Source organism: Pelobates fuscus, chromosome 6 (genome assembly GCF_036172605.1).
Source record: "Pelobates fuscus isolate aPelFus1 chromosome 6, aPelFus1.pri, whole genome shotgun sequence".
Lineage (NCBI taxonomy): Eukaryota > Metazoa > Chordata > Amphibia > Anura > Pelobatidae > Pelobates > Pelobates fuscus.
In genome coordinates this window covers 201,876,358-201,903,494 of record NC_086322.1, presented here as the reverse complement: position 1 = coordinate 201,903,494, position 27,137 = coordinate 201,876,358, and the positions used below count along the sequence as shown (strand labels likewise).

General features: G+C 37.0%; 30 non-coding genes across 30 annotated transcripts; all 30 read right to left on the bottom strand.

Moving 5' to 3' along the window:
- Nucleotides 1-291: 291 nt before the first annotated feature.
- TRNAF-GAA (transfer RNA phenylalanine (anticodon GAA)) lies at nt 292-364 on the bottom strand. Its single transcript has one exon. It is a non-coding gene; the product is annotated as a tRNA-Phe (tRNA).
- A 756-nt stretch (nt 365-1,120) lies between these two features.
- TRNAF-GAA (transfer RNA phenylalanine (anticodon GAA)) lies at nt 1,121-1,193 on the bottom strand. The gene has a single exon. It is a non-coding gene; the product is annotated as a tRNA-Phe (tRNA).
- Nucleotides 1,194-2,085: 892 nt separating this feature from the next.
- TRNAF-GAA (transfer RNA phenylalanine (anticodon GAA)) lies at nt 2,086-2,158 on the bottom strand. Its single transcript has one exon. It is a non-coding gene; the product is annotated as a tRNA-Phe (tRNA).
- A 975-nt stretch (nt 2,159-3,133) lies between these two features.
- On the bottom strand, nt 3,134-3,206 carry TRNAF-GAA (transfer RNA phenylalanine (anticodon GAA)). Its single transcript has one exon. It is a non-coding gene; the product is annotated as a tRNA-Phe (tRNA).
- An 895-nt stretch (nt 3,207-4,101) lies between these two features.
- On the bottom strand, nt 4,102-4,174 carry TRNAF-GAA (transfer RNA phenylalanine (anticodon GAA)). Its single transcript has one exon. It is a non-coding gene; the product is annotated as a tRNA-Phe (tRNA).
- A 975-nt stretch (nt 4,175-5,149) lies between these two features.
- Nucleotides 5,150-5,222, bottom strand: TRNAF-GAA (transfer RNA phenylalanine (anticodon GAA)). Its single transcript has one exon. It is a non-coding gene; the product is annotated as a tRNA-Phe (tRNA).
- An 895-nt stretch (nt 5,223-6,117) lies between these two features.
- On the bottom strand, nt 6,118-6,190 carry TRNAF-GAA (transfer RNA phenylalanine (anticodon GAA)). The gene has a single exon. It is a non-coding gene; the product is annotated as a tRNA-Phe (tRNA).
- A 755-nt stretch (nt 6,191-6,945) lies between these two features.
- On the bottom strand, nt 6,946-7,018 carry TRNAF-GAA (transfer RNA phenylalanine (anticodon GAA)). The gene has a single exon. It is a non-coding gene; the product is annotated as a tRNA-Phe (tRNA).
- A 756-nt stretch (nt 7,019-7,774) lies between these two features.
- On the bottom strand, nt 7,775-7,847 carry TRNAF-GAA (transfer RNA phenylalanine (anticodon GAA)). The gene has a single exon. It is a non-coding gene; the product is annotated as a tRNA-Phe (tRNA).
- Nucleotides 7,848-8,815: 968 nt separating this feature from the next.
- TRNAF-GAA (transfer RNA phenylalanine (anticodon GAA)) lies at nt 8,816-8,888 on the bottom strand. Its single transcript has one exon. It is a non-coding gene; the product is annotated as a tRNA-Phe (tRNA).
- A 969-nt stretch (nt 8,889-9,857) lies between these two features.
- Nucleotides 9,858-9,930, bottom strand: TRNAF-GAA (transfer RNA phenylalanine (anticodon GAA)). The gene has a single exon. It is a non-coding gene; the product is annotated as a tRNA-Phe (tRNA).
- A 757-nt stretch (nt 9,931-10,687) lies between these two features.
- On the bottom strand, nt 10,688-10,760 carry TRNAF-GAA (transfer RNA phenylalanine (anticodon GAA)). The gene has a single exon. It is a non-coding gene; the product is annotated as a tRNA-Phe (tRNA).
- A 755-nt stretch (nt 10,761-11,515) lies between these two features.
- TRNAF-GAA (transfer RNA phenylalanine (anticodon GAA)) lies at nt 11,516-11,588 on the bottom strand. The gene has a single exon. It is a non-coding gene; the product is annotated as a tRNA-Phe (tRNA).
- Nucleotides 11,589-12,481: 893 nt separating this feature from the next.
- Nucleotides 12,482-12,554, bottom strand: TRNAF-GAA (transfer RNA phenylalanine (anticodon GAA)). The gene has a single exon. It is a non-coding gene; the product is annotated as a tRNA-Phe (tRNA).
- An 892-nt stretch (nt 12,555-13,446) lies between these two features.
- On the bottom strand, nt 13,447-13,519 carry TRNAF-GAA (transfer RNA phenylalanine (anticodon GAA)). Its single transcript has one exon. It is a non-coding gene; the product is annotated as a tRNA-Phe (tRNA).
- A 756-nt stretch (nt 13,520-14,275) lies between these two features.
- TRNAF-GAA (transfer RNA phenylalanine (anticodon GAA)) lies at nt 14,276-14,348 on the bottom strand. Its single transcript has one exon. It is a non-coding gene; the product is annotated as a tRNA-Phe (tRNA).
- Nucleotides 14,349-15,240: 892 nt separating this feature from the next.
- Nucleotides 15,241-15,313, bottom strand: TRNAF-GAA (transfer RNA phenylalanine (anticodon GAA)). Its single transcript has one exon. It is a non-coding gene; the product is annotated as a tRNA-Phe (tRNA).
- A 1,030-nt stretch (nt 15,314-16,343) lies between these two features.
- Nucleotides 16,344-16,416, bottom strand: TRNAF-GAA (transfer RNA phenylalanine (anticodon GAA)). The gene has a single exon. It is a non-coding gene; the product is annotated as a tRNA-Phe (tRNA).
- A 756-nt stretch (nt 16,417-17,172) lies between these two features.
- On the bottom strand, nt 17,173-17,245 carry TRNAF-GAA (transfer RNA phenylalanine (anticodon GAA)). Its single transcript has one exon. It is a non-coding gene; the product is annotated as a tRNA-Phe (tRNA).
- A 755-nt stretch (nt 17,246-18,000) lies between these two features.
- Nucleotides 18,001-18,073, bottom strand: TRNAF-GAA (transfer RNA phenylalanine (anticodon GAA)). Its single transcript has one exon. It is a non-coding gene; the product is annotated as a tRNA-Phe (tRNA).
- A 969-nt stretch (nt 18,074-19,042) lies between these two features.
- TRNAF-GAA (transfer RNA phenylalanine (anticodon GAA)) lies at nt 19,043-19,115 on the bottom strand. Its single transcript has one exon. It is a non-coding gene; the product is annotated as a tRNA-Phe (tRNA).
- Nucleotides 19,116-20,084: 969 nt separating this feature from the next.
- Nucleotides 20,085-20,157, bottom strand: TRNAF-GAA (transfer RNA phenylalanine (anticodon GAA)). The gene has a single exon. It is a non-coding gene; the product is annotated as a tRNA-Phe (tRNA).
- A 756-nt stretch (nt 20,158-20,913) lies between these two features.
- Nucleotides 20,914-20,986, bottom strand: TRNAF-GAA (transfer RNA phenylalanine (anticodon GAA)). Its single transcript has one exon. It is a non-coding gene; the product is annotated as a tRNA-Phe (tRNA).
- A 756-nt stretch (nt 20,987-21,742) lies between these two features.
- Nucleotides 21,743-21,815, bottom strand: TRNAF-GAA (transfer RNA phenylalanine (anticodon GAA)). Its single transcript has one exon. It is a non-coding gene; the product is annotated as a tRNA-Phe (tRNA).
- A 759-nt stretch (nt 21,816-22,574) lies between these two features.
- TRNAF-GAA (transfer RNA phenylalanine (anticodon GAA)) lies at nt 22,575-22,647 on the bottom strand. The gene has a single exon. It is a non-coding gene; the product is annotated as a tRNA-Phe (tRNA).
- Nucleotides 22,648-23,269: 622 nt separating this feature from the next.
- On the bottom strand, nt 23,270-23,342 carry TRNAF-GAA (transfer RNA phenylalanine (anticodon GAA)). Its single transcript has one exon. It is a non-coding gene; the product is annotated as a tRNA-Phe (tRNA).
- A 756-nt stretch (nt 23,343-24,098) lies between these two features.
- TRNAF-GAA (transfer RNA phenylalanine (anticodon GAA)) lies at nt 24,099-24,171 on the bottom strand. The gene has a single exon. It is a non-coding gene; the product is annotated as a tRNA-Phe (tRNA).
- A 756-nt stretch (nt 24,172-24,927) lies between these two features.
- Nucleotides 24,928-25,000, bottom strand: TRNAF-GAA (transfer RNA phenylalanine (anticodon GAA)). Its single transcript has one exon. It is a non-coding gene; the product is annotated as a tRNA-Phe (tRNA).
- A 759-nt stretch (nt 25,001-25,759) lies between these two features.
- Nucleotides 25,760-25,832, bottom strand: TRNAF-GAA (transfer RNA phenylalanine (anticodon GAA)). The gene has a single exon. It is a non-coding gene; the product is annotated as a tRNA-Phe (tRNA).
- Nucleotides 25,833-26,591: 759 nt separating this feature from the next.
- Nucleotides 26,592-26,664, bottom strand: TRNAF-GAA (transfer RNA phenylalanine (anticodon GAA)). Its single transcript has one exon. It is a non-coding gene; the product is annotated as a tRNA-Phe (tRNA).
- Between the last annotated feature and the right edge of the window lie 473 nt (nt 26,665-27,137).

Genomic DNA, 27,137 nt, shown 5'->3' with positions numbered 1-27,137 from the left:
TGGGACACTTTTAATCTAAGTCAAGCCAGAAGTAACATATGTGATCACTTACATGCTGATGTACATATGTTTCTGCTCAACATTAGCAATAATGTGAAGAACATGCAGTTAATGCAACCATGCTTAAAAGTAAATCATGGGACACTTTTAATCTAATTCAAGCCAGAAGTAACATATGTGATCACTTACATGCTGATGTACATATGTTTCTGCTCAACATTAGCAATAATGTGAAGAACATGCAGATAATGCAACCATGCTTAAAAGTAAATCATGGGACATTGCAACCAATGCCGAAACCCGGGATCGAACCAGGGACCTTTAGATCTTCAGTCTAACGCTCTCCCAACTGAGCTATTTCGGCTTCCCGTTCATGTAGTATTTCGCTTTTGGAATGGCGAGCATATTCAAAAAAAAAAAACAACTCGGATCAAGTACAGAACAGATATAAGTTGTGCAAGCTTCAACATATACTGATTTACAGTGATTTATTAGAATGTTGAACCCACTGATGAGATCCCAATTTCGTTGTTGAAGAGGATAACTAATGTGTGGAGCACGTTTTCCAAAAAATAAACGTTGTCAAAACGGAGATATTGAAAAGGACAGCTGATCTTAAAAGGTGAGACTAAGTATGTTTCAGAAGTTAGAAACCATTGCCAATGCTTGGGATTTAAGTCTGGGCATTTTAAGTTTACAGTTCTCCACTCCAATATTATCAAGTTATAACCACGACTAGGGATCTTCGGATGTGCCGGATAACATTCTTCCAACAGTGAACATTTTGATAGTAGAACATAGAAAATAAAGCAACAAAAAGATGCCAACGCCAAGAAGTTTTAATCCAAATCAAGCCAGAAGTAACATATGTGATCACTTACATGCTGATGTACATATGTTTCTGCTCAACATTAGCAATAATGTGAAGAACATGCAGATAATGCAACCATGCTTAAAAGTAAATCATGGGACACTTTTAATCTAAGTCAAGCCAGAAGTAACATATGTGATCACTTACATGCTGATGTACATATGTTTCTGCTCAACATTAGCAATAATGTGAAGAACATGCAGATAATGCAACCATGCTTAAAAGTAAATCATGGGACATTGCAACCAATGCCGAAACCCGGGATCGAACCAGGGACCTTTAGATCTTCAGTCTAACGCTCTCCCAACTGAGCTATTTCGGCTTCCCGTTCATGTAGTATTTCGCTTTTGGAATGGCGAGCATATTCAAAAAAAAAAACAACTCGGATCAAGTACAGAACAGATATAAGTTGTGCAAGCTTCAACATATACTGATTTACAGTGATTTATTAGAATGTTGAACCCACTGATGAGATCCCAATTTCGTTGTTGAAGAGGATAACTAATGTGTGGAGCACGTTTTCCAAAAAATAAACGTTGTCAAAACGGAGATATTGAAAAGGACAGCTGATCTTAAAAGGTGAGACTAAGTATGTTTCAGAAGTTAGAAACCATTGCCAATGCTTGGGATTTAAGTCTGGGCATTTTAAGTTTACAGTTCTCCACTCCAATATTATCAAGTTATAACCACGACTAGGGATCTTCGGATGTGCCGGATAACATTCTTCCAACAGTGAACATTTTGATAGTAGAACATAGAAAATAAAGCAACAAAAAGATGCCAACGCCAAGAAGTTTTAATCCAAGTCAAGCCAGAAGTAACATATGTGATCACTTACATGCTGATGTACATATGTTTCTGCTCAACATTAGCAATAATGTGAAGAACATGCAGATAATGCAACCATGCTTAAAAGTAAATCATGGGACACTTTTAATCTAAGTCAAGCCAGAAGTAACATATGTGATCACTTACATGCTGATGTACATATGTTTCTGCTCAACATTAGCAATAATGTGAAGAACATGCAGATAATGCAACCATGCTTAAAAGTAAATCATGGGACACTTTTAATCTAATTCAAGCCAGAAGTAACATATGTGATCACTTACATGCTGATGTACATATGTTTCTGCTCAACATTAGCAATAATGTGAAGAACATGCAGATAATGCAACCATGCTTAAAAGTAAATCATGGGACATTGCAACCAATGCCGAAACCCGGGATCGAACCAGGGACCTTTAGATCTTCAGTCTAACGCTCTCCCAACTGAGCTATTTCGGCTTCCCGTTCATGTAGTATTTCGCTTTTGGAACGGCGAGCATATTCAAAAAAAAAAAACAACTCGGATCAAGTACAGAACAGATATAAGTTGTGCAAGCTTCAACATATTCTGATTTACAGTGATTTATTAGAATGTTTAACCCACTGATGAGATCCCAATTTCGTTGTTGAAGAGGATAACTAATGTGTGGAGCACGTTTTCCAAAAAATAAACGTTGTCAAAACGGAGATATTGAAAAGGACAGCTGATCTTAAAAGGTGAGACTAAGTATGTTTCAGAAGTTAGAAACCATTGCCAATGCTTGGGATTTAAGTCTGGGCATTTTAAGTTTACAGTTCTCCACTCCAATATTATCAAGTTATAACCACGACTAGGGATCTTCGAATAAAGCAACAAAAAGATGCCAACGCCAAGAAGTTTTAATCCAAGTCAAGCCAGAAGTAACATATATGATCACTTACATGCTGATGTACATATGTTTCTGCTCAACATTAGCAATAATGTGAAGAACATGCAGATAATGCAACCATGCTTAAAAGTAAATCATGGGACACTTTTAATCTAATTCAAGCCAGAAGTAACATATGTGATCACTTACATGCTGATGTACATATGTTTCTGCTCAACATTAGCAATAATGTGAAGAACATGCAGATAATGCAACCATGCTTAAAAGTAAATCATGGGACACTTTTAATCTAAGTCAAGCCAAAAGTAACATATGTGATCACTTACATGCTGATGTACATATGTTTCTGCTCAACATTAGCAATAATGTGAAGAACATGCAGATAATGCAACCATGCTTAAAAGTAAATCATGGGACACTTTTAATCTAATTCAAGCCAGAAGTAACATATGTGATCACTTACATGCTGATGTACATATGTTTCTGCTCAACATTAGCAATAATGTGAAGAACATGCAGATAATGCAACCATGCTTAAAAGTAAATCATGGGACATTGCAACCAATGCCGAAACCCAGGATCGAACCAGGGACCTTTAGATCTTCAGTCTAACGCTCTCCCAACTGAGCTATTTCGGCTTCCCGTTCATGTAGTATTTCGCTTTTGGATCGGTGAGCATATTCAAAAAAAAAAAAAACAACTCGGATCAAGTACAGAACAGATATAAGTTGTGCAAGCTTCAACATATACTGATTTACAGTGATTTATTAGAATGTTGAACCCACTGATGAGCTCCCAATTTCGTTGTTGAAGAGGATAACTAATGTGTGGAGCACGTTTTCCAAAAAATAAACGTTGTCAAAACGGAGATATTGAAAAGGACAGCTGATCTTAAAAGGTGAGACTAAGTATGTTTCAGAAGTTAGAAACCATTGCCAATGCTTGGGATTTAAGTCTGGGCATTTTAAGTTAACAGTTCTCCACTCCAATATTATCAAGTTATAACCACGACTAGGGATCTTCGGATGTGCCGGATAACATTCTTCCAACAGTGAACATTTTGATAGTAGAACATAGAAAATAAAGCAACAAAAAGATGCCAACGCCAAGAAGTTTTAATCCAAGTCAAGCCAGAAGTAACATATGTGATCACTTACATGCTGATGTACATATGTTTCTGCTCAACATTAGCAATAATGTGAAGAACATGCAGATAATGCAACCATGCTTAAAAGTAAATCATGGGACACTTTTAATCTAAGTCAAGCCAGAAGTAACATATGTGATCACTTACATGCTGATGTACATATGTTTCTGCTCAACATTAGCAATAATGTGAAGAACATGCAGATAATGCAACCATGCTTAAAAGTAAATCATGGGACACTTTTAATCTAATTCAAGCCAGAAGTAACATATGTGATCACTTACATGCTGATGTACATATGTTTCTGCTCAACATTAGCAATAATGTGAAGAACATGCAGATAATGCAACCATGCTTAAAAGTAAATCATGGGACACTGCAACCAATGCCGAAACCCGGGATCGAACCAGGGACCTTTAGATCTTCAGTCTAACGCTCTCCCAACTGAGCTATTTCGGCTTCCCGTTCATGTAGTATTTCGCTTTTGGAACGGCGAGCATATTCAAAAAAAAAAAACAACTCGGATCAAGTACAGAACAGATATAAGTTGTGCAAGCTTCAACATATTCTGATTTACAGTGATTTATTAGAATGTTTAACCCACTGATGAGATCCCAATTTCGTTGTTGAAGAGGATAACTAATGTGTGGAGCACGTTTTCCAAAAAATAAACGTTGTCAAAACGGAGATATTGAAAAGGACAGCTGATCTTAAAAGGTGAGACTAAGTATGTTTCAGAAGTTAGAAACCATTGCCAATGCTTGGGATTTAAGTCTGGGCATTTTAAGTTTACAGTTCTCCACTCCAATATTATCAAGTTATAACCACGACTAGGGATCTTCGAATAAAGCAACAAAAAGATGCCAACGCCAAGAAGTTTTAATCCAAGTCAAGCCAGAAGTAACATATATGATCACTTACATGCTGATGTACATATGTTTCTGCTCAACATTAGCAATAATGTGAAGAACATGCAGATAATGCAACCATGCTTAAAAGTAAATCATGGGACACTTTTAATCTAATTCAAGCCAGAAGTAACATATGTGATCACTTACATGCTGATGTACATATGTTTCTGCTCAACATTAGCAATAATGTGAAGAACATGCAGATAATGCAACCATGCTTAAAAGTAAATCATGGGACACTTTTAATCTAAGTCAAGCCAAAAGTAACATATGTGATCACTTACATGCTGATGTACATATGTTTCTGCTCAACATTAGCAATAATGTGAAGAACATGCAGATAATGCAACCATGCTTAAAAGTAAATCATGGGACACTTTTAATCTAATTCAAGCCAGAAGTAACATATGTGATCACTTACATGCTGATGTACATATGTTTCTGCTCAACATTAGCAATAATGTGAAGAACATGCAGATAATGCAACCATGCTTAAAAGTAAATCATGGGACATTGCAACCAATGCCGAAACCCAGGATCGAACCAGGGACCTTTAGATCTTCAGTCTAACGCTCTCCCAACTGAGCTATTTCGGCTTCCCGTTCATGTAGTATTTCGCTTTTGGATCGGTGAGCATATTCAAAAAAAAAAAAAACAACTCGGATCAAGTACAGAACAGATATAAGTTGTGCAAGCTTCAACATATACTGATTTACAGTGATTTATTAGAATGTTGAACCCACTGATGAGCTCCCAATTTCGTTGTTGAAGAGGATAACTAATGTGTGGAGCACGTTTTCCAAAAAATAAACGTTGTCAAAACGGAGATATTGAAAAGGACAGCTGATCTTAAAAGGTGAGACTAAGTATGTTTCAGAAGTTAGAAACCATTGCCAATGCTTGGGATTTAAGTCTGGGCATTTTAAGTTAACAGTTCTCCACTCCAATATTATCAAGTTATAACCACGACTAGGGATCTTCGGATGTGCCGGATAACATTCTTCCAACAGTGAACATTTTGATAGTAGAACATAGAAAATAAAGCAACAAAAAGATGCCAACGCCAAGAAGTTTTAATCCAAGTCAAGCCAGAAGTAACATATGTGATCACTTACATGCTGATGTACATATGTTTCTGCTCAACATTAGCAATAATGTGAAGAACATGCAGATAATGCAACCATGCTTAAAAGTAAATCATGGGACACTTTTAATCTAAGTCAAGCCAGAAGTAACATATGTGATCACTTACATGCTGATGTACATATGTTTCTGCTCAACATTAGCAATAATGTGAAGAACATGCAGATAATGCAACCATGCTTAAAAGTAAATCATGGGACACTTTTAATCTAATTCAAGCCAGAAGTAACATATGTGATCACTTACATGCTGATGTACATATGTTTCTGCTCAACATTAGCAATAATGTGAAGAACATGCAGATAATGCAACCATGCTTAAAAGTAAATCATGGGACACTGCAACCAATGCCGAAACCCGGGATCGAACCAGGGACCTTTAGATCTTCAGTCTAACGCTCTCCCAACTGAGCTATTTCGGCTTCCCGTTCATGTAGTATTTCGCTTTTGGAATGGCGAGCATATTCAAAAAAAAAAACAACTCGGATCAAGTACAGAACAGATATAAGTTGTGCAAGCTTCAACATATACTGATTTACAGTGATTTATTAGAATGTTGAACCCACTGATGAGATCCCAATTTCGTTGTTGAAGAGGATAACTAATGTGTGGAGCACGTTTTCCAAAAAATAAACGTTGTCAAAACGGAGATATTGAAAAGGACAGCTGATCTTAAAAGGTGAGACTAAGTATGTTTCAGAAGTTAGAAACCATTGCCAATGCTTGGGATTTAAGTCTGGGCATTTTAAGTTTACAGTTCTCCACTCCAATATTATCAAGTTATAACCACGACTAGGGATCTTCGGATGTGCCGGATAACATTCTTCCAACAGTGAACATTTTGATAGTAGAACATAGAAAATAAAGCAACAAAAAGATGCCAACGCCAAGAAGTTTTAATCCAAATCAAGCCAGAAGTAACATATGTGATCACTTACATGCTGATGTACATATGTTTCTGCTCAACATTAGCAATAATGTGAAGAACATGCAGATAATGCAACCATGCTTAAAAGTAAATCATGGGACACTTTTAATCTAAGTCAAGCCAGAAGTAACATATGTGATCACTTACATGCTGATGTACATATGTTTCTGCTCAACATTAGCAATAATGTGAAGAACATGCAGATAATGCAACCATGCTTAAAAGTAAATCATGGGACATTGCAACCAATGCCGAAACCCGGGATCGAACCAGGGACCTTTAGATCTTCAGTCTAACGCTCTCCCAACTGAGCTATTTCGGCTTCCCGTTCATGTAGTATTTCGCTTTTGGAATGGCGAGCATATTCAAAAAAAAAAAACAACTCGGATCAAGTACAGAACAGATATAAGTTGTGCAAGCTTCAACATATACTGATTTACAGTGATTTATTAGAATGTTGAACCCACTGATGAGATCCCAATTTCGTTGTTGAAGAGGATAACTAATGTGTGGAGCACGTTTTCCAAAAAATAAACGTTGTCAAAACGGAGATATTGAAAAGGACAGCTGATCTTAAAAGGTGAGACTAAGTATGTTTCAGAAGTTAGAAACCATTGCCAATGCTTGGGATTTAAGTCTGGGCATTTTAAGTTTACAGTTCTCCACTCCAATATTATCAAGTTATAACCACGACTAGGGATCTTCGGATGTGCCGGATAACATTCTTCCAACAGTGAACATTTTGATAGTAGAACATAGAAAATAAAGCAACAAAAAGATGCCAACGCCAAGAAGTTTTAATCCAAGTCAAGCCAGAAGTAACATATGTGATCACTTACATGCTGATGTACATATGTTTCTGCTCAACATTAGCAATAATGTGAAGAACATGCAGATAATGCAACCATGCTTAAAAGTAAATCATGGGACACTTTTAATCTAATTCAAGCCAGAAGTAACATATGTGATCACTTACATGCTGATGTACATATGTTTCTGCTCAACATTAGCAATAATGTGAAGAACATGCAGATAATGCAACCATGCTTAAAAGTAAATCATGGGACATTGCAACCAATGCCGAAACCCGGGATCGAACCAGGGACCTTTAGATCTTCAGTCTAACGCTCTCCCAACTGAGCTATTTCGGCTTCCCGTTCATGTAGTATTTCGCTTTTGGAATGGCGAGCATATTCAAAAAAAAAAACAACTCGGATCAAGTACAGAACAGATATAAGTTGTGCAAGCTTCAACATATACTGATTTACAGTGATTTATTAGAATGTTGAACCCACTGATGAGATCCCAATTTCGTTGTTGAAGAGGATAACTAATGTGTGGAGCACGTTTTCCAAAAAATAAACGTTGTCAAAACGGAGATATTGAAAAGGACAGCTGATCTTAAAAGGTGAGACTAAGTATGTTTCAGAAGTTAGAAACCATTGCCAATGCTTGGGATTTAAGTCTGGGCATTTTAAGTTTACAGTTCTCCACTCCAATATTATCAAGTTATAACCACGACTAGGGATCTTCGGATGTGCCGGATAACATTCTTCCAACAGTGAACATTTTGATAGTAGAACATAGAAAATAAAGCAACAAAAAGATGCCAACGCCAAGAAGTTTTAATCCAAGTCAAGCCAGAAGTAACATATGTGATCACTTACATGCTGATGTACATATGTTTCTGCTCAACATTAGCAATAATGTGAAGAACATGCAGATAATGCAACCATGCTTAAAAGTAAATCATGGGACACTTTTAACCCCTTAAGGACACATGACGTGTGTGACACGTCATGATTCCCTTTTATTCCAGAAGTTTGGTCCTTAAGGGGTTAATCTAAGTCAAGCCAGAAGTAACATATGTGATCACTTACATGCTGATGTACATATGTTTCTGCTCAACATTAGCAATAATGTGAAGAACATGCAGATAATGCAACCATGCTTAAAAGTAAATCATGGGACACTTTTAATCTAATTCAAGCCAGAAGTAACATATGTGATCACTTACATGCTGATGTACATATGTTTCTGCTCAACATTAGCAATAATGTGAAGAACATGCAGATAATGCAACCATGCTTAAAAGTAAATCATGGGACATTGCAACCAATGCCGAAACCCAGGATCGAACCAGGGACCTTTAGATCTTCAGTCTAACGCTCTCCCAACTGAGCTATTTCGGCTTCCCGTTCATGTAGTATTTCGCTTTTGGAACGGCGAGCATATTCAAAAAAAAAAAAAAACTCGGATCAAGTACAGAACAGATATAAGTTGTGCAAGCTTCAACATATACTGATTTACAGTGATTTATTAGAATGTTGAACCCACTGATGAGATCCCAATTTCGTTGTTGAAGAGGATAACTAATGTGTGGAGCACGTTTTCCAAAAAATAAACGTTGTCAAAACGGAGATATTGAAAAGGACAGCTGATCTTAAAAGGTGAGACTAAGTATGTTTCAGAAGTTAGAAACCATTGCCAATGCTTGGGATTTAAGTCTGGGCATTTTAAGTTTACAGTTCTCCACTCCAATATTATCAAGTTATAACCACGACTAGGGATCTTCGGATGTGCCGGATAACATTCTTCCAACAGTGAACATTTTGATAGTAGAACATAGAAAATAAAGCAACAAAAAGATGCCAACGCCAAGAAGTTTTAATCCAAGTCAAGCCAGAAGTAACATATGTGATCACTTACATGCTGATGTACATATGTTTCTGCTCAACATTAGCAATAATGTGAAGAACATGCAGATAATGCAACCATGCTTAAAAGTAAATCATGGGACACTTTTAACCCCTTAAGGACACATGACGTGTGTGACACGTCATGATTCCCTTTTATTCCAGAAGTTTGGTCCTTAAGGGGTTAATCTAAGTCAAGCCAGAAGTAACATATGTGATCACTTACATGCTGATGTACATATGTTTCTGCTCAACATTAGCAATAATGTGAAGAACATGCAGATAATGCAACCATGCTTAAAAGTAAATCATGGGACACTTTTAATCTAATTCAAGCCAGAAGTAACATATGTGATCACTTACATGCTGATGTACATATGTTTCTGCTCAACATTAGCAATAATGTGAAGAACATGCAGATAATGCAACCATGCTTAAAAGTAAATCATGGGACATTGCAACCAATGCCGAAACCCAGGATCGAACCAGGGACCTTTAGATCTTCAGTCTAACGCTCTCCCAACTGAGCTATTTCGGCTTCCCGTTCATGTAGTATTTCGCTTTTGGAACGGCGAGCATATTCAAAAAAAAAAAAAAAAACTCGGATCAAGTACAGAACAGATATAAGTTGTGCAAGCTTCAACATATACTGATTTACAGTGATTTATTAGAATGTTGAACCCACTGATGAGATCCCAATTTCGTTGTTGAAGAGGATAACTAATGTGTGGAGCACGTTTTCCAAAAAATAAACGTTGTCAAAACGGAGATATTGAAAAGGACAGCTGATCTTAAAAGGTGAGACTAAGTATGTTTCAGAAGTTAGAAACCATTGCCAATGCTTGGGATTTAAGTCTGGGCATTTTAAGTTTACAGTTCTCCACTCCAATATTATCAAGTTATAACCACGACTATGGATCTTCGGATGTGCCGGATAACATTCTTCCAACAGTGAACATTATATAGTAGAACATAGAAAATAAAGCAACAAAAAGATGCCAACGCCAAGAAGTTTTAATCCAAGTCAAGCCAGAAGTAACATATATGATCACTTACATGCTGATGTACATATGTTTCTGCTCAACATTAGCAATAATGTGAAGAACATGCAGATAATGCAACCATGCTTAAAAGTAAATCATGGGACACTTTTAATCTAATTCAAGCCAGAAGTAACATATGTGATCACTTACATGCTGATGTACATATGTTTCTGCTCAACATTAGCAATAATGTGAAGAACATGCAGATAATGCAACCATGCTTAAAAGTAAATCATGGGACATTGCAACCAATGCCGAAACCCGGGATCAAACCAGGGACCTTTAGATCTTCAGTCTAACGCTCTCCCAACTGAGCTATTTCGGCTTCCCGTTCATGTAGTATTTCGCTTTTGGAACGGCGAGCATATTAAAAAAAAAAAAACAACTCGGATCAAGTACAGAACAGATATAAGTTGTGCAAGCTTCAACATATTCTGATTTACAGTGATTTATTAGAATGTTGAACCCACTGATGAGATCCCAATTTCGTTGTTGAAGAGGATAACTAATGTGTGGAGCACGTTTTCCAAAAAATAAACGTTGTCAAAACGGAGATATTGAAAAGGACAGCTGATCTTAAAAGGTGAGACTAAGTATGTTTCAGAAGTTAGAAACCATTGCCAATGCTTGGGATTTAAGTCTGGGCATTTTAAGTTTACAGTTCTCCACTCCAATATTATCAAGTTATAACCACGACTAGGGATCTTCGGATGTGCCGGATAACATTCTTCCAACAGTGAACATTATATAGTAGAACATAGAAAATAAAGCAACAAAAAGATGCCAACGCCAAGAAGTTTTAATCCAAGTCAAGCCAGAAGTAACATATATGATCACTTACATGCTGATGTACATATGTTTCTGCTCAACATTAGCAATAATGTGAAGAACATGCAGATAATGCAACCATGCTTAAAAGTAAATCATGGGACACTTTTAATCTAATTCAAGCCAGAAGTAACATATGTGATCACTTACATGCTGATGTACATATGTTTCTGCTCAACATTAGCAATAATGTGAAGAACATGCAGATAATGCAACCATGCTTAAAAGTAAATCATGGGACATTGCAACCAATGCCGAAACCCGGGATCGAACCAGGGACCTTTAGATCTTCAGTCTAACGCTCTCCCAACTGAGCTATTTCGGCTTCCCGTTCATGTAGTATTTCGCTTTTGGAACGGCGAGCATATTCAAAAAAAAAAAACAACTCGGATCAAGTACAGAACAGATATAAGTTGTGCAAGCTTCAACATATACTGATTTACAGTGATTTATTAGAATGTTGAACCCACTGATGAGATCCCAATTTCGTTGTTGAAGAGGATAACTAATGTGTGGAGCACGTTTTCCAAAAAATAAACGTTGTCAAAACGGAGATATTGAAAAGGACAGCTGATCTTAAAAGGTGAGACTAAGTATGTTTCAGAAGTTAGAAACCATTGCCAATGCTTGGGATTTAAGTCTGGGCATTTTAAGTTAACAGTTCTCCACTCCAATATTATCAAGTTATAACCACGACTAGGGATCTTCGGATGTGCCGGATAACATTCTTCCAACAGTGAACATTTTGATAGTAGAACATAGAAAATAAAGCAACAAAAAGATGCCAACGCCAAGAAGTTTTAATCCAAATCAAGCCAGAAGTAACATATGTGATCACTTACATGCTGATGTACATATGTTTCTGCTCAACATTAGCAATAATGTGAAGAACATGCAGATAATGCAACCATGCTTAAAAGTAAATCATGGGACACTTTTAATCTAAGTCAAGCCAGAAGTAACATATGTGATCACTTACATGCTGATGTACATATGTTTCTGCTCAACATTAGCAATAATGTGAAGAACATGCAGATAATGCAACCATGCTTAAAAGTAAATCATGGGACACTTTTAATCTAATTCAAGCCAGAAGTAACATATGTGATCACTTACATGCTGATGTACATATGTTTCTGCTCAACATTAGCAATAATGTGAAGAACATGCAGATAATGCAACCATGCTTAAAAGTAAATCATGGGACATTGCAACCAATGCCGAAACCCGGGATCGAACCAGGGACCTTTAGATCTTCAGTCTAACGCTCTCCCAACTGAGCTATTTCGGCTTCCCGCTCATGTAGTATTTCGCTTTTGGAATGGCGAGCATATTCAAAAAAAAAAACAACTCGGATCAAGTACAGAACAGATATAAGTTGTGCAAGCTTCAACATATACTGATTTACAGTGATTTATTAGAATGTTGAACCCACTGATGAGATCCCAATTTCGTTGTTGAAGAGGATAACTAATGTGTGGAGCACGTTTTCCAAAAAATAAACGTTGTCAAAACGGAGATATTGAAAAGGACAGCTGATCTTAAAAGGTGAGACTAAGTATGTTTCAGAAGTTAGAAACCATTGCCAATGCTTGGGATTTAAGTCTGGGCATTTTAAGTTTACAGTTCTCCACTCCAATATTATCAAGTTATAACCCCGACTAGGGATCTTCGGATGTGCCGGATAACATTCTTCCAACAGTGAACATTTTGATAGTAGAACATAGAAAATAAAGCAACAAAAAGATGCCAACGCCAAGAAGTTTTAATCCAAGTCAAGCCAGAAGTAACATATGTGATCACTTACATGCTGATGTACATATGTTTCTGCTCAACATTAGCAATAATGTGAAGAACATGCAGATAATGCAACCATGCTTAAAAGTAAATCATGGGACACTTTTAATCTAAGTCAAGCCAGAAGTAACATATGTGATCACTTACATGCTGATGTACATATGTTTCTGCTCAACATTAGCAATAATGTGAAGAACATGCAGATAATGCAACCATGCTTAAAAGTAAATCATGGGACACTTTTAATCTAATTCAAGCCAGAAGTAACATATGTGATCACTTACATGCTGATGTACATATGTTTCTGCTCAACATTAGCAATAATGTGAAGAACATGCAGATAATGCAACCATGCTTAAAAGTAAATCATGGGACATTGCAACCAATGCCGAAACCCAGGATCGAACCAGGGACCTTTAGATCTTCAGTCTAACGCTCTCCCAACTGAGCTATTTCGGCTTCCCGTTCATGTAGTATTTCGCTTTTGGAACGGCGAGCATATTCAAAAAAAAAAAACAACTCGGATCAAGTACAGAACAGATATAAGTTGTGCAAGCTTCAACATATACTGATTTACAGTGATTTATTAGAATGTTGAACCCACTGATGAGATCCCAATTTCGTTGTTGAAGAGGATAACTAATGTGTGGAGCACGTTTTCCAAAAAATAAACGTTGTCAAAACGGAGATATTGAAAAGGACAGCTGATCTTAAAAGGTGAGACTAAGTATGTTTCAGAAGTTAGAAACCATTGCCAATGCTTGGGATTTAAGTCTGGGCATTTTAAGTTTACAGTTCTCCACTCCAATATTATCAAGTTATAACCACGACTAGGGATCTTCGGATGTGCCGGATAACATTCTTCCAACAGTGAACATTTTGATAGTAGAACATAGAAAATAAAGCAACAAAAAGATGCCAACGCCAAGAAGTTTTAATCCAAGTCAAGCCAGAAGTAACATATGTGATCACTTACATGCTGATGTACATATGTTTCTGCTCAACATTAGCAATAATGTGAAGAACATGCAGATAATGCAACCATGCTTAAAAGTAAATCATGGGACACTTTTAATCTAAGTCAAGCCAGAAGTAACATATGTGATCACTTACATGCTGATGTACATATGTTTCTGCTCAACATTAGCAATAATGTGAAGAACATGCAGATAATGCAACCATGCTTAAAAGTAAATCATGGGACATTGCAACCAATGCCGAAACCCGGGATCGAACCAGGGACCTTTAGATCTTCAGTCTAACGCTCTCCCAACTGAGCTATTTCGGCTTCCCGCTCATGTAGTATTTCGCTTTTGGAATGGCGAGCATATTCAAAAAAAAAAACAACTCGGATCAAGTACAGAACAGATATAAGTTGTGCAAGCTTCAACATATACTGATTTACAGTGATTTATTAGAATGTTGAACCCACTGATGAGATCCCAATTTCGTTGTTGAAGAGGATAACTAATGTGTGGAGCACGTTTTCCAAAAAATAAACGTTGTCAAAACGGAGATATTGAAAAGGACAGCTGATCTTAAAAGGTGAGACTAAGTATGTTTCAGAAGTTAGAAACCATTGCCAATGCTTGGGATTTAAGTCTGGGCATTTTAAGTTTACAGTTCTCCACTCCAATATTATCAAGTTATAACCACGACTAGGGATCTTCGGATGTGCCGGATAACATTCTTCCAACAGTGAACATTTTGATAGTAGAACATAGAAAATAAAGCAACAAAAAGATGCCAACGCCAAGAAGTTTTAATCCAAGTCAAGCCAGAAGTAACATATGTGATCACTTACATGCTGATGTACATATGTTTCTGCTCAACATTAGCAATAATGTGAAGAACATGCAGATAATGCAACCATGCTTAAAAGTAAATCATGGGACACTTTTAATCTAAGTCAAGCCAGAAGTAACATATGTGATCACTTACATGCTGATGTACATATGTTTCTGCTCAACATTAGCAATAATGTGAAGAACATGCAGATAATGCAACCATGCTTAAAAGTAAATCATGGGACACTTTTAATCTAATTCAAGCCAGAAGTAACATATGTGATCACTTACATGCTGATGTACATATGTTTCTGCTCAACATTAGCAATAATGTGAAGAACATGCAGATAATGCAACCATGCTTAAAAGTAAATCATGGGACATTGCAACCAATGCCGAAACCCAGGATCGAACCAGGGACCTTTAGATCTTCAGTCTAACGCTCTCCCAACTGAGCTATTTCGGCTTCCCGTTCATGTAGTATTTCGCTTTTGGAACGGCGAGCATATTCAAAAAAAAAAAACAACTCGGATCAAGTACAGAACAGATATAAGTTGTGCAAGCTTCAACATATACTGATTTACAGTGATTTATTAGAATGTTGAACCCACTGATGAGATCCCAATTTCGTTGTTGAAGAGGATAACTAATGTGTGGAGCACGTTTTCCAAAAAATAAACGTTGTCAAAACGGAGATATTGAAAAGGACAGCTGATCTTAAAAGGTGAGACTAAGTATGTTTCAGAAGTTAGAAACCATTGCCAATGCTTGGGATTTAAGTCTGGGCATTTTAAGTTTACAGTTCTCCACTCCAATATTATCAAGTTATAACCACGACTAGGGATCTTCGGATGTGCCGGATAACATTCTTCCAACAGTGAACATTTTGATAGTAGAACATAGAAAATAAAGCAACAAAAAGATGCCAACGCCAAGAAGTTTTAATCCAAGTCAAGCCAGAAGTAACATATGTGATCACTTACATGCTGATGTACATATGTTTCTGCTCAACATTAGCAATAATGTGAAGAACATGCAGATAATGCAACCATGCTTAAAAGTAAATCATGGGACACTTTTAATCTAAGTCAAGCCAGAAGTAACATATGTGATCACTTACATGCTGATGTACATATGTTTCTGCTCAACATTAGCAATAATGTGAAGAACATGCAGATAATGCAACCATGCTTAAAAGTAAATCATGGGACACTTTTAATCTAAGTCAAGCCAGAAGTAACATATGTGATCACTTACATGCTGATGTACATATGTTTCTGCTCAACATTAGCAATAATGTGAAGAACATGCAGATAATGCAACCATGCTTAAAAGTAAATCATGGGACACTTTTAATCTAATTCAAGCCAGAAGTAACATATGTGATCACTTACATGCTGATGTACATATGTTTCTGCTCAACATTAGCAATAATGTGAAGAACATGCAGATAATGCAACCATGCTTAAAAGTAAATCATGGGACATTGCAACCAATGCCGAAACCCGGGATCGAACCAGGGACCTTTAGATCTTCAGTCTAACGCTCTCCCAACTGAGCTATTTCGGCTTCCCGCTCATGTAGTATTTCGCTTTTGGAATGGCGAGCATATTCAAAAAAAAAAAACAACTCGGATCAAGTACAGAACAGATATAAGTTGTGCAAGCTTCAACATATACTGATTTACAGTGATTTATTAGAATGTTGAACCCACTGATGAGATCCCAATTTCGTTGTTGAAGAGGATAACTAATGTGTGGAGCACGTTTTCCAAAAAATAAACGTTGTCAAAACGGAGATATTGAAAAGGACAGCTGATCTTAAAAGGTGAGACTAAGTATGTTTCAGAAGTTAGAAACCATTGCCAATGCTTGGGATTTAAGTCTGGGCATTTTAAGTTTACAGTTCTCCACTCCAATATTATCAAGTTATAACCACGACTAGGGATCTTCGGATGTGCCGGATAACATTCTTCCAACAGTGAACATTTTGATAGTAGAACATAGAAAATAAAGCAACAAAAAGATGCCAACGCCAAGAAGTTTTAATCCAAGTCAAGCCAGAAGTAACATATGTGATCACTTACATGCTGATGTACATATGTTTCTGCTCAACATTAGCAATAATGTGAAGAACATGCAGATAATGCAACCATGCTTAAAAGTAAATCATGGGACACTTTTAATCTAAGTCAAGCCAGAAGTAACATATGTGATCACTTACATGCTGATGTACATATGTTTCTGCTCAACATTAGCAATAATGTGAAGAACATGCAGATAATGCAACCATGCTTAAAAGTAAATCATGGGACATTGCAACCAATGCCGAAACCCGGGATCGAACCAGGGACCTTTAGATCTTCAGTCTAACGCTCTCCCAACTGAGCTATTTCGGCTTCCCGTTCATGTAGTATTTCGCTTTTGGATCGGCGAGCATATTCAAAAAAAAAAACAACTCGGATCAAGTACAGAACAGATATAAGTTGTGCAAGCTTCAACATATACTGATTTACAGTGATTTATTAGAATGTTGAACCCACTGATGAGCTCCCAATTTCGTTGTTGAAGAGGATAACTAATGTGTGGAGCACGTTTTCCAAAAAATAAACGTTGTCAAAACGGAGATATTGAAAAGGACAGCTGATCTTAAAAGGTGAGACTAAGTATGTTTCAGAAGTTAGAAACCATTGCCAATGCTTGGGATTTAAGTCTGGGCATTTTAAGTTAACAGTTCTCCACTCCAATATTATCAAGTTATAACCACGACTAGGGATCTTCGGATGTGCCGGATAACATTCTTCCAACAGTGAACATTTTGATAGTAGAACATAGAAAATAAAGCAACAAAAAGATGCCAACGCCAAGAAGTTTTAATCCAAGTCAAGCCAGAAGTAACATATGTGATCACTTACATGCTGATGTACATATGTTTCTGCTCAACATTAGCAATAATGTGAAGAACATGCAGATAATGCAACCATGCTTAAAAGTAAATCATGGGACACTTTTAATCTAATTCAAGCCAGAAGTAACATATGTGATCACTTACATGCTGATGTACATATGTTTCTGCTCAACATTAGCAATAATGTGAAGAACATGCAGATAATGCAACCATGCTTAAAAGTAAATCATGGGACATTGCAACCAATGCCGAAACCCAGGATCGAACCAGGGACCTTTAGATCTTCAGTCTAACGCTCTCCCAACTGAGCTATTTCGGCTTCCCGTTCATGTAGTATTTCGCTTTTGGAACGGCGAGCATATTCAAAAAAAAAAAACAACTCGGATCAAGTACAGAATAGATATAAGTTGTGCAAGCTTCAACATATACTGATTTACAGTGATTTATTAGAATGTTGAACCCACTGATGAGCTCCCAATTTCGTTGTTGAAGAGGATAACTAATGTGTGGAGCACGTTTTCCAAAAAATAAACGTTGTCAAAACGGAGATATTGAAAAGGACAGCTGATCTTAAAAGGTGAGACTAAGTATGTTTCAGAAGTTAGAAACCATTGCCAATGCTTGGGATTTAAGTCTGGGCATTTTAAGTTTACAGTTCTCCACTCCAATATTATCAAGTTATAACCACGACTAGGGATCTTCGGATGTGCCGGATAACATTCTTCCAACAGTGAACATTTTGATAGTAGAACATAGAAAATAAAGCAACAAAAAGATGCCAACGCCAAGAAGTTTTAATCCAAGTCAAGCCAGAAGTAACATATGTGATCACTTACATGCTGATGTACATATGTTTCTGCTCAACATTAGCAATAATGTGAAGAACATGCAGATAATGCAACCATGCTTAAAAGTAAATCATGGGACACTTTTAACCCCTTAAGGACACATGACGTGTGTGACACGTCATGATTCCCTTTTATTCCAGAAGTTTGGTCCTTAAGGGGTTAATCTAAGTCAAGCCAGAAGTAACATATGTGATCACTTACATGCTGATGTACATATGTTTCTGCTCAACATTAGCAATAATGTGAAGAACATGCAGATAATGCAACCATGCTTAAAAGTAAATCATGGGACACTTTTAATCTAATTCAAGCCAGAAGTAACATATGTGATCACTTACATGCTGATGTACATATGTTTCTGCTCAACATTAGCAATAATGTGAAGAACATGCAGATAATGCAACCATGCTTAAAAGTAAATCATGGGACATTGCAACCAATGCCGAAACCCATAATCGAACCAGGGACCTTTAGATCTTCAGTCTAACGCTCTCCCAACTGAGCTATTTCGGCTTCCCGTTCATGTAGTATTTCGCTTTTGGAACGGCGAGCATATTCAAAAAAAAAAAACAACTCGGATCAAGTACAGAATAGATATAAGTTGTGCAAGCTTCAACATATACTGATTTACAGTGATTTATTAGAATGTTGAACCCACTGATGAGCTCCCAATTTCGTTGTTGAAGAGGATAACTAATGTGTGGAGCACGTTTTCCAAAAAATAAACGTTGTCAAAACGGAGATATTGAAAAGGACAGCTGATCTTAAAAGGTGAGACTAAGTATGTTTCAGAAGTTAGAAACCATTGCCAATGCTTGGGATTTAAGTCTGGGCATTTTAAGTTTACAGTTCTCCACTCCAATATTATCAAGTTATAACCACGACTAGGGATCTTCGGATGTGCCGGATAACATTCTTCCAACAGTGAACATTTTGATAGTAGAACATAGAAAATAAAGCAACAAAAAGATGCCAACGCCAAGAAGTTTTAATCCAAGTCAAGCCAGAAGTAACATATGTGATCACTTACATGCTGATGTACATATGTTTCTGCTCAACATTAGCAATAATGTGAAGAACATGCAGATAATGCAACCATGCTTAAAAGTAAATCATGGGACACTTTTAACCCCTTAAGGACACATGACGTGTGTGACACGTCATGATTCCCTTTTATTCCAGAAGTTTGGTCCTTAAGGGGTTAATCTAAGTCAAGCCAGAAGTAACATATGTGATCACTTACATGCTGATGTACATATGTTTCTGCTCAACATTAGCAATAATGTGAAGAACATGCAGATAATGCAACCATGCTTAAAAGTAAATCATGGGACACTTTTAATCTAATTCAAGCCAGAAGTAACATATGTGATCACTTACATGCTGATGTACATATGTTTCTGCTCAACATTAGCAATAATGTGAAGAACATGCAGATAATGCAACCATGCTTAAAAGTAAATCATGGGACATTGCAACCAATGCCGAAACCCATAATCGAACCAGGGACCTTTAGATCTTCAGTCTAACGCTCTCCCAACTGAGCTATTTCGGCTTCCCGTTCATGTAGTATTTCGCTTTTGGAACGGCGAGCATATTCAAAAAAAAAAAAACAACTCGGATCAAGTACAGAACAGATATAAGTTGTGCAAGCTTCAACATATACTGATTTACAGTGATTTATTAGAATGTTGAACCCACTGATGAGATCCCAATTTCGTTGTTGAAGAGGATAACTAATGTGTGGAGCACGTTTTCCAAAAAATAAACGTTGTCAAAACGGAGATATTGAAAAGGACAGCTGATCTTAAAAGGTGAGACTAAGTATGTTTCAGAAGTTAGAAACCATTGCCAATGCTTGGGATTTAAGTCTGGGCATTTTAAGTTTACAGTTCTCCACTCCAATATTATCAAGTTATAACCACGACTAGGGATCTTCGGATGTGCCGGATAACATTCTTCCAACAGTGAACATTTTGATAGTAGAACATAGAAAATAAAGCAACAAAAAGATGCCAACGCCAAGAAGTTTTAATCCAAGTCAAGCCAGAAGTAACATATGTGATCACTTACATGCTGATGTACATATGTTTCTGCTCAACATTAGCAATAATGTGAAGAACATGCAGATAATGCAACCATGCTTAAAAGTAAATCATGGGACACTTTTAATCTAAGTCAAGCCAGAAGTAACATATGTGATCACTTACATGCTGATGTACATATGTTTCTGCTCAACATTAGCAATAATGTGAAGAACATGCAGATAATGCAACATGCTTAAAAGTAAATCATGGGACATTGCAACCAATGCCGAAACCCGGGATCGAACCAGGGACCTTTAGATCTTCAGTCTAACGCTCTCCCAACTGAGCTATTTCGGCTTCCCGTTCATGTAGTATTTCGCTTTTGGATCGGCGAGCATATTCAAAAAAAAAAAACAACTCGGATCAAGTACAGAACAGATATAAGTTGTGCAAGCTTCAACATATACTGATTTACAGTGATTTATTAGAATGTTGAACCCACTGATGAGCTCCCAATTTCGTTGTTGAAGAGGATAACTAATGTGTGGAGCACGTTTTCCAAAAAATAAACGTTGTCAAAACGGAGATATTGAAAAGGACAGCTGATCTTAAAAGGTGAGACTAAGTATGTTTCAGAAGTTAGAAACCATTGCCAATGCTTGGGATTTAAGTCTGGGCATTTTAAGTTAACAGTTCTCCACTCCAATATTATCAAGTTATAACCACGACTAGGGATCTTCGGATGTGCCGGATAACATTCTTCCAACAGTGAACATTTTGATAGTAGAACATAGAAAATAAAGCAACAAAAAGATGCCAACGCCAAGAAGTTTTAATCCAAGTCAAGCCAGAAGTAACATATGTGATCACTTACATGCTGATGTACATATGTTTCTGCTCAACATTAGCAATAATGTGAAGAACATGCAGATAATGCAACCATGCTTAAAAGTAAATCATGGGACACTTTTAATCTAATTCAAGCCAGAAGTAACATATGTGATCACTTACATGCTGATGTACATATGTTTCTGCTCAACATTAGCAATAATGTGAAGAACATGCAGATAATGCAACCATGCTTAAAAGTAAATCATGGGACATTGCAACCAATGCCGAAACCCGGGATCGAACCAGGGACCTTTAGATCTTCAGTCTAACGCTCTCCCAACTGAGCTATTTTGGCTTCCCGTTCATGTAGTATTTCGCTTTTGGAACGGCGAGCATATTCAAAAAAAAAAAAAAACAACTCGGATCAAGTACAGAACAGATATAAGTTGTGCAAGCTTCAACATATACTGATTTACAGTGATTTATTAGAATGTTGAACCCACTGATGAGATCCCAATTTCGTTGTTGAAGAGGATAACTAATGTGTGGAGCACGTTTTCCAAAAAATAAACGTTGTCAAAACGGAGATATTGAAAAGGACAGCTGATCTTAAAAGGTGAGACTAAGTATGTTTCAGAAGTTAGAAACCATTGCCAATGCTTGGGATTTAAGTCTGGGCATTTTAAGTTAACAGTTCTCCACTCCAATATTATCAAGTTATAACCACGACTAGGGATCTTCGGATGTGCCGGATAACATTCTTCCAACAGTGAACATTTTGATAGTAGAACATAGAAAATAAAGCAACAAAAAGATGCCAACGCCAAGAAGTTTTAATCCAAGTCAAGCCAGAAGTAACATATGTGATCACTTACATGCTGATGTACATATGTTTCTGCTCAACATTAGCAATAATGTGAAGAACATGCAGATAATGCAACCATGCTTAAAAGTAAATCATGGGACACTTTTAATCTAATTCAAGCCAGAAGTAACATATGTGATCACTTACATGCTGATGTACATATGTTTCTGCTCAACATTAGCAATAATGTGAAGAACATGCAGATAATGCAACCATGCTTAAAAGTAAATCATGGGACATTGCAACCAATGCCGAAACCCAGGATCGAACCAGGGACCTTTAGATCTTCAGTCTAATGCTCTCCCAACTGAGCTATTTCGGCTTCCCGTTCATGTAGTATTTCGCTTTTGGAACGGCGAGCATATTCAAAAAAAAACAACAACTCGGATCAAGTACAGAACAGATATAATAAGTTGTGCAAGCTTCAACATATACTGATTTACAGTGATTTATTAGAATGTTGAACCCACTGATGAGATCCCAATTTCGTTGTTGAAGAGGATAACTAATGTGTGGAGCACGTTTTCCAAAAAATAAACGTTGTCAAAACGGAGATATTGAAAAGGACAGCTGATCTTAAAAGGTGAGACTAAGTATGTTTCAGAAGGTAGAAACCATTGCCAATGCTTGGGATTTAAGTCTGGGCATTTTAAGTTTACAGTTCTCCACTCCAATATTATCAAGTTATAACCACGACTAGGGATCTTCGGATGTGCCGGATAACATTCTTCCAACAGTGAACATTTTGATAGTAGAACATAGAAAATAAAGCAACAAAAAGATGCCAACGCCAAGAAGTTTTAATCCAAGTCAAGCCAGAAGTAACATATGTGATCACTTACATGCTGATGTACATATGTTTCTGCTCAACATTAGCAATAATGTGAAGAACATGCAGATAATGCAACCATGCTTAAAAGTAAATCATGGGACATTGCAACCAATGCCGAAACCCGGGATCGAACCAGGGACCTTTAGATCTTCAGTCTAACGCTCTCCCAACTGAGCTATTTCGGCTTCCCGTTCATGTAGTATTTCGCTTTTGGATCGGCGAGCATATTCAAAAAAAAAAAACAACTCGGATCAAGTACAGAACAGATATAAGTTGTGCAAGCTTCAACATATACTGATTTACAGTGATTTATTAGAATGTTGAACCCACTGATGAGCTCCCAATTTCGTTGTTGAAGAGGATAACTAATGTGTGGAGCACGTTTTCCAAAAAATAAACGTTGTCAAAACGGAGATATTGAAAAGGACAGCTGATCTTAAAAGGTGAGACTAAGTATGTTTCAGAAGTTAGAAACCATTGCCAATGCTTGGGATTTAAGTCTGGGCATTTTAAGTTAACAGTTCTCCACTCCAATATTATCAAGTTATAACCACGACTAGGGATCTTCGGATGTGCCGGATAACATTCTTCCAACAGTGAACATTTTGATAGTAGAACATAGAAAATAAAGCAACAAAAAGATGCCAACGCCAAGAAGTTTTAATCCAAGTCAAGCCAGAAGTAACATATGTGATCACTTACATGCTGATGTACATATGTTTCTGCTCAACATTAGCAATAATGTGAAGAACATGCAGATAATGCAACCATGCTTAAAAGTAAATCATGGGACACTTTTAATCTAATTCAAGCCAGAAGTAACATATGTGATCACTTACATGCTGATGTACATATGTTTCTGCTCAACATTAGCAATAATGTGAAGAACATGCAGATAATGCAACCATGCTTAAAAGTAAATCATGGGACATTGCAACCAATGCCGAAACCCGGGATCGAACCAGTGACCTTTAGATCTTCAGTCTAACGCTCTCCCAACTGAGCTATTTCGGCTTCCTGTTCATGTAGTATTTCGCTTTTGGATCGGCGAGCATATTCAAAAAAAAAAAACAACTCGGATCAAGTACAGAACAGATATAAGTTGTGCAAGCTTCAACATATACTGATTTACAGTGATTTATTAGAATGTTGAACCCACTGATGAGATCCCAATTTCGTTGTTGAAGAGGATAACTAATGTGTGGAGCACGTTTTCCAAAAAATAAACGTTGTCAAAACGGAGATATTGAAAAGGACAGCTGATCTTAAAAGGTGAGACTAAGTATGTTTCAGAAGTTAGAAACCATTGCCAATGCTTGGGATTTAAGTCTGGGCATTTTAAGTTTACAGTTCTCCACTCCAATATTATCAAGTTATAACCACGACTAGGGATCTTCGGATGTGCCGGATAACATTCTTCCAACAGTGAACATTTTGATAGTAGAACATAGAAAATAAAGCAACAAAAAGATGCCAACGCCAAGAAGTTTTAATCCAAGTCAAGCCAGAAGTAACATATGTGATCACTTACATGCTGATGTACATATGTTTCTGCTCAACATTAGCAATAATGTGAAGAACATGCAGATAATGCAACCATGCTTAAAAGTAAATCATGGGACACTTTTAATCTAAGTCAAGCCAGAAGTAACATATGTGATCACTTACATGCTGATGTACATATGTTTCTGCTCAACATTAGCAATAATGTGAAGAACATGCAGATAATGCAACCATGCTTAAAAGTAAATCATGGGACATTGCAACCAATGCCGAAACCCGGGATCGAACCAGGGACCTTTAGATCTTCAGTCTAACGCTCTCCCAACTGAGCTATTTTGGCTTCCCGTTCATGTAGTATTTCGCTTTTGGAACGGCGAGCATATTCAAAAAAAAAAAAAAACAACTCGGATCAAGTACAGAACAGATATAAGTTGTGCAAGCTTCAACATATACTGATTTACAGTGATTTATTAGAATGTTGAACCCACTGATGAGATCCCAATTTCGTTGTTGAAGAGGATAACTAATGTGTGGAGCACGTTTTCCAAAAAATAAACGTTGTCAAAACGGAGATATTGAAAAGGACAGCTGATCTTAAAAGGTGAGACTAAGTATGTTTCAGAAGTTAGAAACCATTGCCAATGCTTGGGATTTAAGTCTGGGCATTTTAAGTTAACAGTTCTCCACTCCAATATTATCAAGTTATAACCACGACTAGGGATCTTCGGATGTGCCGGATAACATTCTTCCAACAGTGAACATTTTGATAGTAGAACATAGAAAATAAAGCAACAAAAAGATGCCAACGCCAAGAAGTTTTAATCCAAGTCAAGCCAGAAGTAACATATGTGATCACTTACATGCTGATGTACATATGTTTCTGCTCAACATTAGCAATAATGTGAAGAACATGCAGATAATGCAACCATGCTTAAAAGTAAATCATGGGACACTTTTAATCTAATTCAAGCCAGAAGTAACATATGTGATCACTTACATGCTGATGTACATATGTTTCTGCTCAACATTAGCAATAATGTGAAGAACATGCAGATAATGCAACCATGCTTAAAAGTAAATCATGGGACATTGCAACCAATGCCGAAACCCAGGATCGAACCAGGGACCTTTAGATCTTCAGTCTAATGCTCTCCCAACTGAGCTATTTCGGCTTCCCGTTCATGTAGTATTTCGCTTTTGGAACGGCGAGCATATTCAAAAAAAAAAAACAACTCGGATCAAGTACAGAACAGATATAATAAGTTGTGCAAGCTTCAACATATACTGATTTACAGTGATTTATTAGAATGTTGAACCCACTGATGAGATCCCAATTTCGTTGTTGAAGAGGATAACTAATGTGTGGAGCACGTTTTCCAAAAAATAAACGTTGTCAAAACGGAGATATTGAAAAGGACAGCTGATCTTAAAAGGTGAGACTAAGTATGTTTCAGAAGGTAGAAACCATTGCCAATGCTTGGGATTTAAGTCTGGGCATTTTAAGTTAACAGTTCTCCACTCCAATATTATCAAGTTATAACCACGACTAGGGATCTTCGGATGTGCCGGATAACATTCTTCCAACAGTGAACATTTTGATAGTAGAACATAGAAAATAAAGCAACAAAAAGATGCCAACGCCAAGAAGTTTTAATCCAAGTCAAGCCAGAAGTAACATATGTGATCACTTACATGCTGATGTACATATGTTTCTGCTCAACATTAGCAATAATGTGAAGAACATGCAGATAATGCAACCATGCTTAAAAGTAAATCATGGGACACTTTTAATCTAATTCAAGCCAGAAGTAACATATGTGATCACTTACATGCTGATGTACATATGTTTCTGCTCAACATTAGCAATAATGTGAAGAACATGCAGATAATGCAACCATGCTTAAAAGTAAATCATGGGACATTGCAACCAATGCCGAAACCCGGGATCGAACCAGTGACCTTTAGATCTTCAGTCTAACGCTCTCCCAACTGAGCTATTTCGGCTTCCTGTTCATGTAGTATTTCGCTTTTGGATCGGCGAGCATATTCAAAAAAAAAAAACAACTCGGATCAAGTACAGAACAGATATAAGTTGTGCAAGCTTCAACATATACTGATTTACAGTGATTTATTAGAATGTTGAACCCACTGATGAGCTCCCAATTTCGTTGTTGAAGAGGATAACTAATGTGTGGAGCACGTTTTCCAAAAAATAAACGTTGTCAAAACGGAGATATTGAAAAGGACAGCTGATCTTAAAAGGTGAGACTAAGTATGTTTCAGAAGTTAGAAACCATTGCCAATGCTTGGGATTTAAGTCTGGGCATTTTAAGTTTACAGTTCTCCACTCCAATATTATCAAGTTATAACCACGACTAGGGATCTTCGGATGTGCCGGATAACATTCTTCCAACAGTGAACATTTTGATAGTAGAACATAGAAAATAAAGCAACAAAAAGATGCCAACGCCAAGAAG